This window comes from Pogona vitticeps, chromosome 6 (genome assembly GCF_051106095.1).
Source record: "Pogona vitticeps strain Pit_001003342236 chromosome 6, PviZW2.1, whole genome shotgun sequence".
NCBI classification, from domain to species: Eukaryota; Metazoa; Chordata; class Lepidosauria; order Squamata; family Agamidae; genus Pogona; species Pogona vitticeps.
The window spans coordinates 96,875,598-96,888,763 of record NC_135788.1 but is presented as its reverse complement, the minus strand read 5'-3'; the positions used below and the strand labels follow the sequence as shown (position 1 = coordinate 96,888,763).

Below are 13,166 nucleotides of genomic sequence, written 5' to 3'. Positions count from 1 at the left end.
AGATAGTTTCAGAGGGGAAAAGGGAAAGATGCCTAGGCTTTCTTGTGGAGCAGTAAACTCAGCAATCCAAGCCTTCGATCAGGGCTGTAATAGCTTCAAGGTGGGAAAAGGGAGAGAGATAAAAAATGGTGAGTGTTTAAATTGTTAATGGGTTTCATGTTCTTGTCACTGTCGAAGGTTTGTTCCCCTTTTATAAACTCATAGTTTTTGGCTGACATTGCCTTTATGTGAGCTATCAGCCAGGCAGTGATGGTGTTCCCATGTTAGACCGTTACTGCTAGATTGTATTTGCAGTAAAGGAAGAGAATGGAGGCTGTAAATCCTAAGACTGGAGATTTAGGGTCCTGCTAAGTTGCAGTTTTAGACCTGTGTTCCTAGGAAGCCTATCCTCACCAGTACAATTACACCCTTCAGAGCATTCCTCTTCCTATCACTGATCAACAATCTCCACGGATCAGATTTTCCCCCCCTAAAGGCACTTTATATAGCTAATTTAATAAATAATAAATAATGTAAGTTAAAGTAGCTAAACATTGGTGGGGAAGAGGCCATTTCCACATATCAGAAGCTCAGATGCAGCTGCAGAGCACTGTTCAGTCTCTCTCTCTCTCTTTAAAAGGGGAATGTTATCCTATCAGAAATAAAACATCAAGGCACATTAATCATGGATCAAAATTAAGTGTTCTTGGTTTTAGGAGAACAAAATTCAGCCCACACTGAACTGGAACAGGTTTTTTAATGTAAAAAAATCTTTTGTGTCTTTAATGATTCTTGGGAAGATTGTATGAATTAAGATAAGAAACAAAAAGTCTGAACACTATAAAGTTCTGCTGTAATCCTATTAGCTTGTAGGCTGATCTTAATTTTGCAATAGTGTGAATAAGGACCCTCTGTAAATGTTCCAAAGCACGTCATTCAGTTTTCACTGTTCTAGGGCAGAGCCTTGGCACTAGTCACAGTTCTGGGGGTGAACCTAGCTGAAACATCAAAGGAAGAAAGATTATTAAAGCAAAGTATATTCTGCTTTGATATTGTATTAGTTTTTTCATTGACAAAGCACTTGAGTCTCAATACAGCATCCCTGCCTAGAGAGAAAATTCTATGGAACTTACTGAAGTACAAATACAGTGGGGTCTTGACTTACGAACTTAATCCGTATTGGAAGGCAATTCTCAGGTCGAAAAGTTCTTAAGTCGAATCTGCATTTCCCATAGGAATGCATTGAAAAACATTTAATCCGTATCTGCTCTTTTCGTCCATAGAAACTAATGGGAAGCTGCTATTCCGCCTTCTGCCACTAGAGGGGGATATTTTTTCTTTTTTCCTTTTAACCTAAAATGACTTAGCTTTTAAAAAAAGGGGAAAAAAAGAGTTCGTAACTCAAATCTAAATTCGTAAGTCGAGTCCATATATTCCTATGAGAGCGGTTCGTAAGTCGAAACGTTCGTATGTCGAGCCGTTCGTAAGTCGAGACCCCACTGTACTTTTTTAAAAAATTACCAAGAGTTATTAATTATTTTTCTACTGAAGCAACAATGGGTGAAAATGGGGTACAGAGTTCTTCAGAAGTCCTTGTTAAGAAGTAGCTCTCAGATATGCTTTAAAAAAAATAAAGTTTGGGTGTGACCACACTAGCCCTTTTAGTATGGGTTGGTGTAGTCTAAATTAGGGTCACTTGAGGTTGGGGGGGGACAATGTGCCATTTGGCCTCAAGGGACCCTCTGGCTCCTTGTGCTGTCAATTGAACATTTCCTCTGCTCCTCTGCAGAGGGACAGGGGAAGTGAAATTATTAATTTTGCCCATGCTAAGCCATTGCTGATGGACTGACTCACTTAAATTATTTTTAAAAAATCTCTGCCTTGTGTGTAGCATCGATTCAGAATGCCTGTAGCTGTGGTTTTGATTGGCATTTCACACAAAGGCAAAGAATTTGTTTTTTAATTTAATCTTACTGATTCAGTACAACAGCTAGGTCTAGCATAGGGAAAAATAATAATAATTTCACTTCCCCTGAACCTCTGCAGAAAATCAGGGGAAATGTTCAATTTGCTGATATCCTGAAGTGGCTGGCTTGCATAGTAAGCCACTCATGATACTGGAAATTGACAGCTGAAGAAGCCTTGGCAGCTTTGACAGCTGCATGGCTCAATATTATTCCATTCTCAGCGATTGCATGCACTGGGAACAAACCAAACTATAGCACACCAATCCACACAAAAAAAGGGAAAGCCCCTGACAGAGGCTCTTAAAAGTGTGAGTTGGAATGTTCTGGGGGCAGATCAGCCCATTATAGCAATTATATCATGTGGTCATGGGAAAGAGTGAACCAGTCCACCCCATGGCACAACAAAGAGTGAAAAAAATGTCTGTCTGAACAAGCCCTTTGTTATATATATTTATCAGTTGAAAAGTAACCTGTAAAACAACAGCCCACATCTCAATAAAGTGTAGTAGCAATAATTGCAAATATTATATGTATGCAATACCAGTGAAATTTTTATGCATTCCAGTGTTGTGTTCCAGTCCAGTTTTTTCATGGACAAAGCAGCATGTTTCACCAAAAAGAAACAAAATTTGACTACTTGCAAACAGAATACTTTTAGGAGTGCTTCCAATAAGAACAAAAAGAAAAAAAAGATTTTTGGCAATACTTTATGAGTCATTTAGCAATAGTAGGGCAACATGTAGTTCCCACACAATGGATTGCATCCTTCAGAAGATATAAGTAAAGTGGGGAATCATCAAATTCACATTTGAAAGTGCAGCATCCAACATCAGTCCTACAAAGGAAGCTTCAATCAGCCACTTCTTCTCTGGGAAATGTCTTTCCCACCATACCATACATCCAGACTCCAGTTCTCTTTTCACTAGTGATCACTTAAATGGCTTCCTAAGAAAAATGTGAATATTCCATTTGGATGTTCCAAAAGAAACCATTGCTCTTCAATGAAGAAAACAGGAGATTCAGTTGTTTTCATTGGTTGGGAAATGACATTCTGAATAAATAGATAAATAAATAAATATATGTAATGATATAATTGGCGCTTTTAAAAACAGCATCCACAATGAAGACCCAAAAAGCATACAAAGGAACCTGATAGACTGATTTGAATAATTCTTCTGTGAGGATTGTATGGTGCAAATCATTGTTCATTTTACACAAACTTTGTGACTGTTCACATCCTACATTTGGTCAACTTGTATATGAAAAGTGTCTTATATTTACCTCTGACTGTGGCAGCCAGAGACTAGAGATGGGGGTATTCGTATACGAATAACCCCGCACAGTATATGAAATAACTGTCCACTCACAGTTTCACTGCTCTGCGGTGCCTTCCTATCACACCATTGTCCGCAATCGATTACCCAGTCCTGGCAGGAGGCAGGATGACAAGCCTCTCTGCTAGGTCGGAGAGTGGCTAATCCATTGCGGAGAACAGTGCAATAGGAAGCTGCTGCGGAGCCGGCGGCAGCGGTGAAATCGTGAGTGGAACAGGTGGAATAATCCTTGTTATTTCCACCTGTGTGGGATATACATTCATGTATATATATATATATATATGAATACCCCCATCTTTACCAGAGACTGCTTATGACTTCCTGACATATATGAAATGGAAAATAGATGTCTCTGTGTTAATCATTGACTTCACATATGAGATTTCATTTCCACCATCTGAGACGGTACAAAACATCTCCCAGCTTCAGCCTGAAGCAGCAACTGTCCTCCCTGTACTTTTCCTCATGAGCTGTGTCCCAAATACATATATAATTTTGTGACAACAGAATGAGCTATTTTGTTGCCCATTTAGTCATTTGCTTTGGACAACCTTCTCCCCAAGCTGTCAGCCCATGAGCCTAGGGCCTCGTGTTTAAGAGAGCTAATTTTCATAATTACGTTCCTCTTCTCTCTTTCTCACTCCCTCCCCCTTCCAACCACCCATGTGTACACTCTCGAGGGACCCATCACTCCCTTTGCCTGAAGAAATAGCCGAAGTTCATCTCAGGGTCGCAGTTAGATTCTACTTCCTGTTTGGGAAGCATGGTGTGCCTACTGAGCTGTGGCGGATGCATATTGTTGACAACAGAAGGGAGCCATTGCTGGTTGAAGCAGTCTTTAACTATTATATAGCTGTGTCATCATCCATGGTCAGAATTTCAGAGATTGTGAAAAATAACTTCTTGCACTTCTTGCTGCTCCATGAAACAGTGGTGCAAGGACTGCCTCCACAGCCAGGCATATACTAGCTTGGATGAAGACATTTTGATGCCTTAGGTAGAAAATCCAGATAGCATCTTTTCTCCCCCAAACTCCAGCCTTTTCCAAGTAATCAGACCTTTTAAATATTTATTTTTAGATAAATAAATAAATGTAGCAGCAATTTAAAATACCCAAACTGTGGTCTTAAGAAGATGATGCCATATCTCTTTGGAGAGCATTGGCTGGACGTTTTGGTTTACATGCAGGTAAATCCATGGGTGAAGCTTTGTTCGATTATTGGCTGGCCTGGGCAATTTGAAGACTCTGTATCTAAACCTATTTTATAGGGTAAATGTTGAACCATGAAGGCTGTTTGTGTGTTCTCGTTACTAAGCAATAACAAGAGTCTGTAACACCATCTACTGGTGGAGGTACAACATTGTCTGTCTTAGACATCTTGACACCAGGAAAAGGAAAGTGCTCAAAGTCTTTCTGCCCTCTGATTTTCTATTAATTACAGGCACTTTTATTGACTCAAAGTACCCAGTCTTTCATTTTGTGCATGTGTACTGGTTTCAGTAATCTTAATGGTTATTTCATGTCCAGCTATGATTATTCTACATAGTGTGAGCTGCAAGAGCAAGGAGCAAGAACAGGCAAGGATTAACCTTGTTGTGCGAGGTACCACTCTGTGTGTGTGTGTGTGTGTGTGTGTGTGTACACACACAGTGGTACCTCGCACAACGAGGTTAATCCGTTCCAGATTAACCCTCACTGTGTGAAAAAATCGCTGTACGGATCAAAAAAAGCCATTGGAGCGCATTAAACTTAGTTTAATGCGTTCCAATAGCAGCTTTACTCACCGTACAGCGATGTTTCTCCGATGGCCGGCAGCCATTTTCACGCCCTCCCCTCGCTTAACGAGGGCGCGAAAACGCTGCGCGCGGCCATTTTGTGGCTTCCGGCGGCCATTTTGAAGCCGCCTAACAGCTGATCGGTGGGTCGCAAAGCGAAGGTCAGTAAGCGAACCGCTTACCGACCTTCGCTCTGCAATTTTCGCCCTATGCAGGCACCGTTTTGCTATTGCATTTGCGATCGCAAAACCGGCCTCATAGACCAAATTCATCGCTCTACGAGGTGCTCGTTGTGCGAGGCACCACTGTATATGGTACTGTGAGTAAGATTTGGAAGTACAGAGAAGGATCAAGAATAGCAACAGAGAACTGTACAGTTGGTCAAACAGTATCTTGAATGAAACTAAGAATACTGGGGATGCAAAGAAATTACAATGGATTAGAGCAGGATGGATAAGCTGTTGTTAGATTTATAATAATAATAATAATAATAATAATAATAATAATAATAATAATAATAATAATAATAATAATAATAATAATAATAATAATAATTTTAAAACTGCAGAGCTAGAAGACACCCTATGGGTCATCGAGACCATTCAAGGAAGCACAACAGGAAATCAAACTCCCAAGCTATGTCTCTGCAGCTAAATACCTAAGTCACTGAGCTATACAGCCTCCAATCATCCTTCTTGATTCACTACACTGGCTAGTTCTGATAAGAATTGAAGCTCAACAATATCTACTAGGTGTATGTTTTGTCGTCTAGTTGTCCAGTTGAAACTGACAACTCTAATAGGGCTTTCAAGATAAGTGAGATATTTAAGAAGTAGTTTTACCAATTCCACTCCCCTAGTCAGTGGGGATTTGAACCCTGTTCTCCACAGTCCTAGTCCATCACTCTAACCACTACACCACACTGGGAACACTGGTGAGAATTACAGCTCAATAACATCTACTTGTTGTCGTTTAGTCGTTAAGTCATGTCCCACTATTTGTGACCCCATGGACCAGAGCATGCCAGGCCCTCCTGTCTTCCAATGCCTCCCGGAGTTGGGTCAAATTCATGTTGGTAGATTCGGTGACACTGTCCAACCATCTCATCCTCTGTCTTCGCCTTCTTCTCTTGCTGTCACATTTTCCCAACATCAGGGTATTTTGAGGTGGCCAAAGTACTGGAGGCTCAGCTTTAGGATCTCTCCTTCCAGTGAGCACTCAGGGTTGATTTCATTCAAAATGGATAGGTTTGTTCTCTTTGCAGTCCAGGGGACTCTCAAGAGTCTCCTCCAGCACCACAGTTCAAAAGAATCAGTTCTTCAGCGGTCAGCCCTCACTTCCATACATCACTATTGGAAAAACCATAGCTTTGACTATACAGACCTTTGTCGGCAAGGTGATGTCTCTGCTTTTTAAGATGCTGTCTAGGTTTGTCATAGCTTTCTCCCAAGAAGCAGAGGTCTTTTAATTTCTTGGCTGCTGTCCCCATCTTCAGTGATCATGGAGCCCAGGAAAGTAAAATCTGTCACTGCCTCCATATCTCCCCCTTCTATTTGCCAGGAGGTGATGGGACCAGTGGCCATGATCTTAGTTTTTTTTATGTTGAGCTTCAGACCATTGTTTTTGCACTCTCCTCTTTTACCCTCTTAAGAGGTTCTTTAATTCTTCCTCACTTTCTGCGATCAAAGTGGTATCATCTGCATATTGGAGGTCGTTGATATTTCTTCCGGCAATCTTAATTCTGGCTTGGGATTCATCCAGTCCAGCCTGTTTTATGATGTATTCTGCATATAAGTTAAATAAGCTGGGATACAGCCTTGTCGTGCTCCTTTCCTAATTTTGAACCAATCAGTTGTTCCATATCCAGTTCTAACTGTTGCTTCCTGTCCCACATATAATTTCTCAGGAGATAGATAAAGTGATCAGGCACTCCCATTTCTTTAAGAACTTGACATAGTTTGCTGTGGTCCACACAGTCAAAGGCTTTTGCGAAGTCAATGAAGCAGAAGTAGATGTTTTTCTGGAACTCTCTGGCTTTTTCCATAATCCAGCACATGTTAGCAATTTGGTCTCTAGTTCCTCTGCCCCTTCGAAATCCACTTGTATTTCTGGGAGTTCTCAGTCCACATACTGCTGAAATTCTTTGTAATATGCAGGAATTACATCTACTACAATTTGCTAATCCCTAGATATGGAATGGGATGATTCCACATATGTTCTGTCACACATTGCTATACTTTATTTATTTCCTGAATACACAGGGTTTTGCAAATACAGTAAAAATTTGCTTCCTGGCATGAAATGTTCTCTAGATTAAGGTGGTTCACATTCCTGCATATTACAAAGAATTTAAGAATGCTGTTTTGAAACGTACCTCAGATAAGAGGTGTCTCTTATCTGAAGACAGACCATAGTTCTCCTGCTTTACTTGCAGGAACAGCAGACCTCGGAAAGTTACATATTTTTCAAGTGTTGTGAAATAATTCATTGCTGTTATAGTTACAATATTTAAAAGTTACTTTTTTGGTTTTTTGTTGTAAATAGTTAGACTACGTTAAATAGTTACTTTTCCATTCTTTTGAAAAAAGCGCCTGAATGCTGGCTTGTGGTTGAAAACAGACTTGCCTTCTGTGTACCTGGCTTTCATTGTAAAAGGCACAACAGATCACAAGTCAGTACTTGACTCTGTGTGATATCTCCCCTTCATCATTTAGTGAGAATAAACTCCAGTAACTGTAACTGTTAAAATTTACAGCTCCATGATAAAAAGAGTAACATTATCTCTCATTGGCCAAAATCCTGTTGCTTAGCTCTGTAAATTCCTTTAATCCAAATGGATTTATTCTAGTTGTGATTTACTATGTTAAAGTAAGTAACAGTTTCTTTTGCTCAAGGTCTTACTTTTCCCTGAAGTCTGATGTTTATGGAGACACTACTGATCTCTGGGGCAGACTCCTGTAAAACCTTATTGTCATATATTTTGGAATATAAAGCCTGTCAGTCCAGGAAGTAGCAGCAATGACTGTTCCAGTTGCCTTTGTTACCCTCTGTTTTCTTTCTATGGTGGAGATACAGATACATATGTTTCAATAATATGTTTTATTACCAATGAAACTAACAGAGTGAATGTGCATCCAAATAAAAGCAAGAGGAATTCATTTTTTATGTTTGCACTGTTCTTCCTTCCAGGAATCCAAAGCAGTCTGTTTAAGACTTCCTAAAGTTGTAACCTAGATGCTGGCCAGCCTGTTTATGTTTCTAAATTCCAGATGCCTTCACACTATACACTGGGAGTTGAATAATATAAAATATACAAATCCTAAGAAGATATCAGGTTTCATGTGAAAAAAGAGTAGTGTCCAGTACCTTAAAGTTATTTTTAGGTTTACTTGGAATTTAGTAATTTTCTTCAAGTTTACATAGTCAGTACAAGTGTACAATGGTGTTATGTGGAAGCAGCCCAAAGGCTATAAAATGTGGTAGCCATGTGATCACATTACTCTACCTCATTTGGTAACTGTCCTTGCCCTGGGAATCTCAGACCTTTCTTTTGAATTTGGCCATCCTCAACCATTTCTGAGAGTTCCCTAGGTAGCCTCACCCCATTTTCCACGCTTTTGTTTTGTGGTCTCCCAGGGTTCGTATAGCTTACTTTCCCATTCTGCAAGGCTAAAATGCTTCTCCTAAGTCTTTGTTACACACAATAAGAATTTACAGCTGAAATAGGCTGATATTTTTGGTCCTGGCCTTTTCTCTCTGGCTAAGCTTTCCAATCAATGTGGTCCCCGATATCACCTCTGAAACTGAATGTGATCCTCCAGCTAATTAGGGAAAATACCCATCATATCATGCCCCTGTATGCCTCTGTGTATTTCACAAATTTTAAAAAACTCAAAAGGAGTATAGGATCTTTGTACTGGATCACAACAATCTGTACTGGATCACAAGAACAAGAGCACCAAGGGAGAATTGTCTTGCCTCTTTCTGCTATGATCATCTATTCTAAATTAAGCCCAGGAAGGGTGCTTAACTCCTTGCATTCAAAATTAAGTTTGGTGGGCATAGCTGAGAGGAGGAGGTCTTGGCTTGCTTCTACCTTTCCCAATACTTTCCCTGAACTAAAAGTCTGACTCTTCACTTTCCCTGAGATCTTCTTGTATGCTAAACCACTTGGGGTGAATCACTGATCACACGTAACTACAAAGCAAAGCTAAGACAATTAGACTTCTGGAGTAGATGTCATGCTGTTCCCAGACTGTAGAATTAGCTGTTATTGTTATGTGTTGTCAAGTCACCTCCAACTTATGACCACCCTATGAAAGAGCAATATCCTAAATGCCCTGTCCTCAACACCTTTACAGCATTATTGTATTTTCCGGAGAATCCTGCCTTCTCATAATGTGCCCAAAGTAGAGCAGCCTCAGCCTCAACATTTTTGCTTCCAGAGATAGTTCAGGCTTGATTTGATCTAGGACCCATTTGTTCATCTTTCTGGCAGTCCAAGGTATCCACAAAGCTCTTCTCCAGCACCACATTTCTAACAACTCTCCCCCCCCCCTTTTCAGCTTTCTTTATTATCCAGCTTTCACACCCATACATGGTGATCAGAAATACAAGAGTGGATGGTCTTGGTCTCCAGTGGCACATCCTTTCTTGGAGATTGGAATGTATACTTGGAGATTGGAATGTATTGCCAGTCTATGGGCTTTTTAATATATTCCATATTTGTTGGCGTATTCTTGTTAGAATTTTAATAAATTCAGTCCCTATGGCTTGAAATAACTCTATTGGTATCTGTAGTGGATAGCCCAGACGTCACCCATCCATCATGGCAGAACCTTGATGGGAGAGCCAATGGAGAGACCAGAAGGTGGGGCCAGAAGGGAGTTGGGAGTCAGGGAAAAAGAGGAGAGAGTGCTGGAAAAGGGTTGGAAAGCAGTTGGCTTGGGAATTGGACAAGGATGGTCAGAGATAGATAGGGAAAGTTAAAAGAGTGATTTAAATGAACCAAACCTCGTTTAATAAATGTGATTTACTTCCTGTGATTTATACTGCAGTTTCCAACTGATTATTAACCCCACCCTGTTCAATAAACTTATTGTGTTTGGCAGCATAAGTGTCCAGTACTTATTTGTTGTTAAAGAAATAACATCTGGTGGCAGTGTGAGAAGGAGGAAGGAACGTGAGACTTTGTGAGGACGAAATAAAACAGGGGCCACAAGAGCGAATGCCACAATATCCATATTGGTATAGTTCCATCCACCATTAGTGATTTATTTCTTCCCAGTGCTTTCAGAGTAGTTTTCACTTCACTTTTTGGAACCTCTTCAAAGGAATCTGTTATCCTTTTGTCACTTCTGTATAAGTCTTCTCTTTATTTTCTAGCCTCATTACGCACTTCCCTGTTGGTCATTCAGCATTTCTAATGAAGACTTAAATTTCCTATATATTCGGGAAGGCTTTCATGGCCGGGATCTAATGGTTGTTGTGGGTTTTTCTTGGAGATTGGAATGTAAATTTCCCTTTGATTTCTTGGATCTTCTGGAAGGGGTCTGTTGTTTTTCTCTGTTTGCTGTTCTCTTTTCACTGGTTATTGTAATAGCTCTCTTTGTTTCTATGTGATAGTCACTGAAAGTCTGCATTCTGGTTTCTGACCCTATTTCTTTCACCTATTACTTTTGTTTCTCATCTGTCCTTTACAATTTTAAGTGTTTCAAGGTTTTTCTTTTTACTGCAGGAATTGAATTTTTGCATTGTTCCATCTCTGGTTTCAATCCTTCTTTTGGTTCACAGTTGAATTTAGTAATTCAAATCTGTTCCTTATGTGGACTTTAAATTCACCAGAAATGTTGTTTAAATTATAATTTGGCACCACAAGTCTTTTAGTGTCATTTCTCAGCTATACTCTAATTTTGAATATTAACAGTTTGTGATCAGTATCATAATCTGCTCCTGTCCTTCTTTTGGCAGACAGAATAGAGTTTCTCCATTTCCTGCTTCCAATTACGTAAAATATTTGATTTTTATATTACCATCTGCATATAATTTGTTGCTTGTGATTCATTCCTTTATCCAGCAACAAAGATGTAACTATACCCTATACCCTCTCCTGTTAGCAGAATATGGCTTATTCTTGCAGAAATATCCTTGTACTTCCCGAATAACCTCTGCTGGATGATCTCTATTGGCAGGAAAGCAAACGAAATGGGCAGAGGAAATTGATGAACTGAGTTATGCCAGAAACAGGCATCCTCCAGCTTCTGTGTCAGCACAAAGTTAGGCCAACATTAATCTAATCCTAAATAATTTCAAATATTCCTAGGTTAGCTGGAATTTGGATTCAGTAAGGCTTCTTGGCTAGTTAGGATTGTGTACTTAGCAACTCCTTTTGCACCATCAGTGCAATTGCATGGTAGTTGGAGCATTCTTTGGCACTGCCCTTCTTTGGGTGTTGGGATGTAGACTGATCTTTTCAAATCCTCTGGCCACTGTTGAAATTTCCAAACTTCCTGGCATATGGAGTGTAGCACCTTAACAGCATCATGTTTTAAGATTTTAAATAGTTCAACTGGAATGCCATCACCTCCACTGGCCTTGTTGTTTGACATGCTTTCTAAGGCTCACTTGACTTCACTCTCTAGGGTGTTTGGCTCAAGGTCAACAACCACACTATCTGGGTTGTCTGGGACATCCAGATATTTCTGGTATAGTTCCTCTGTGTATTCTTGCCACCTTTTCTTGATGTCTTCTGCTTCTGTGAGGTCCCTACCCTTTTTGTCCTTTATCATGTCCATCTTTGCACAAAATGTTCCTTTACTCGTAATAGCTCCAATTTTCTTGAACAGATCTCTGGTTTTTCCCTTTCTATTATTTTCCTCATTATCTTTGCACTGTTCATTTAGGAAGGTCCTCTTGTCTCTCCTTGCTAATCTTTGGAAGTCTGCATTTAATTTTCTGTAACTTTCCCTATCTCCCCTGCATTTTGTTTCCCTTCTCTTCTCTGCTATTTGTAAGGCCTCGTTGGACAGCCACTTTGCTTTCTTGAATTTCCTTTTCTTTGGGATGGCTTTTGTTGCCACCTCCTGTACAATGTTACGAGCCTCTATCCAAAGTTCTTCAGGCACTCTGTCCACCAAATCTAGTTCCTTAAATCTGTTTTTCACTTCCACTGTGTATTCATAAGGGATGTGGTTTAGATCAGTGGTTCTTAACCTTTGTTACTCGGATGTTTTTGAACTGCAACTCCCAGAAACCCCAGCCAGCACAGTTGGTGGTGAAGGCTTCTGGGAGTTGCAGTCCAAAACTCCTGAGTAACCCAAGGTTAAGAACCAGTGGTTTAGATGATACCTGAGTAGCCCAGTGGTTTTTCCTACTCTCTTCAGTTTAAGCTTGAATTTTGCTATGAGAAGCTGATGATCAGAGCCACAATCAGCTCCAGGTCTTGTTTTTGCTGACTGTATAGACAGGGGTCTCAAACGCAATTTACCTAGGGGCCGCTGGAGGCAGAGTCTGGATGAGGCTGGGCTGCATCAGATTTTCCGCCAAGCGGAGCAAGAGCCCGAGGAAGCTGGCCAGGTGTTTCCTTAGCCTGACTGGGGCTCCGAGGAGGAGGAGGAGAGGGGCGCAATCCCTCATCGCCAGCCACGACCCCCTCCAACTCCTTCTTCACTACCACCACCACCAGCAGCAGCAGCATGACGAAGAAGCAGAGAATGGAGGGAGTGCTGGCCACCACCTAGCGGGTCTGGAGGAGGGTACAACATAAAATTTTTTTAAAACCCTCACAGAATTCTCCTTGCCAAAGGAGAAAAGCCTCCATCTGTACCCGCAAAATTAAACAGAACAGGGCGGGGGGCCACAGGTGCGTGCACGCATGTACACACACAAACACACACACACGGAGGTCCGGCAACCTTCCTCTAAGGGCCCCCTCAAAAAAAGGTGTACTCAGCAGCAGCAGCTACCCCCACCATGATAGAGGAGCAAACTTTGTGAGGCGAGCCCAGGCAGCCTCCAGAGCCGAGGCGGCTGAAGCAGGACGAGGAGGAGGAGGAGGAAGCACCGCCGGGTGCTGAGGCAGCTGCCTGCCGGGCTGGTACTAGGGCTGCCG

The 13,166-nt window shown here is 41.0% G+C and overlaps 1 protein-coding gene across 5 annotated transcripts in view; it reads left to right on the top strand.

Moving 5' to 3' along the window:
• The window catches only part of SKAP1 (src kinase associated phosphoprotein 1), a 402,906-nt gene that overhangs the window by 216,091 nt on the left and 173,649 nt on the right, over positions 1-13,166 (top strand). The window lies entirely within an intron of this gene.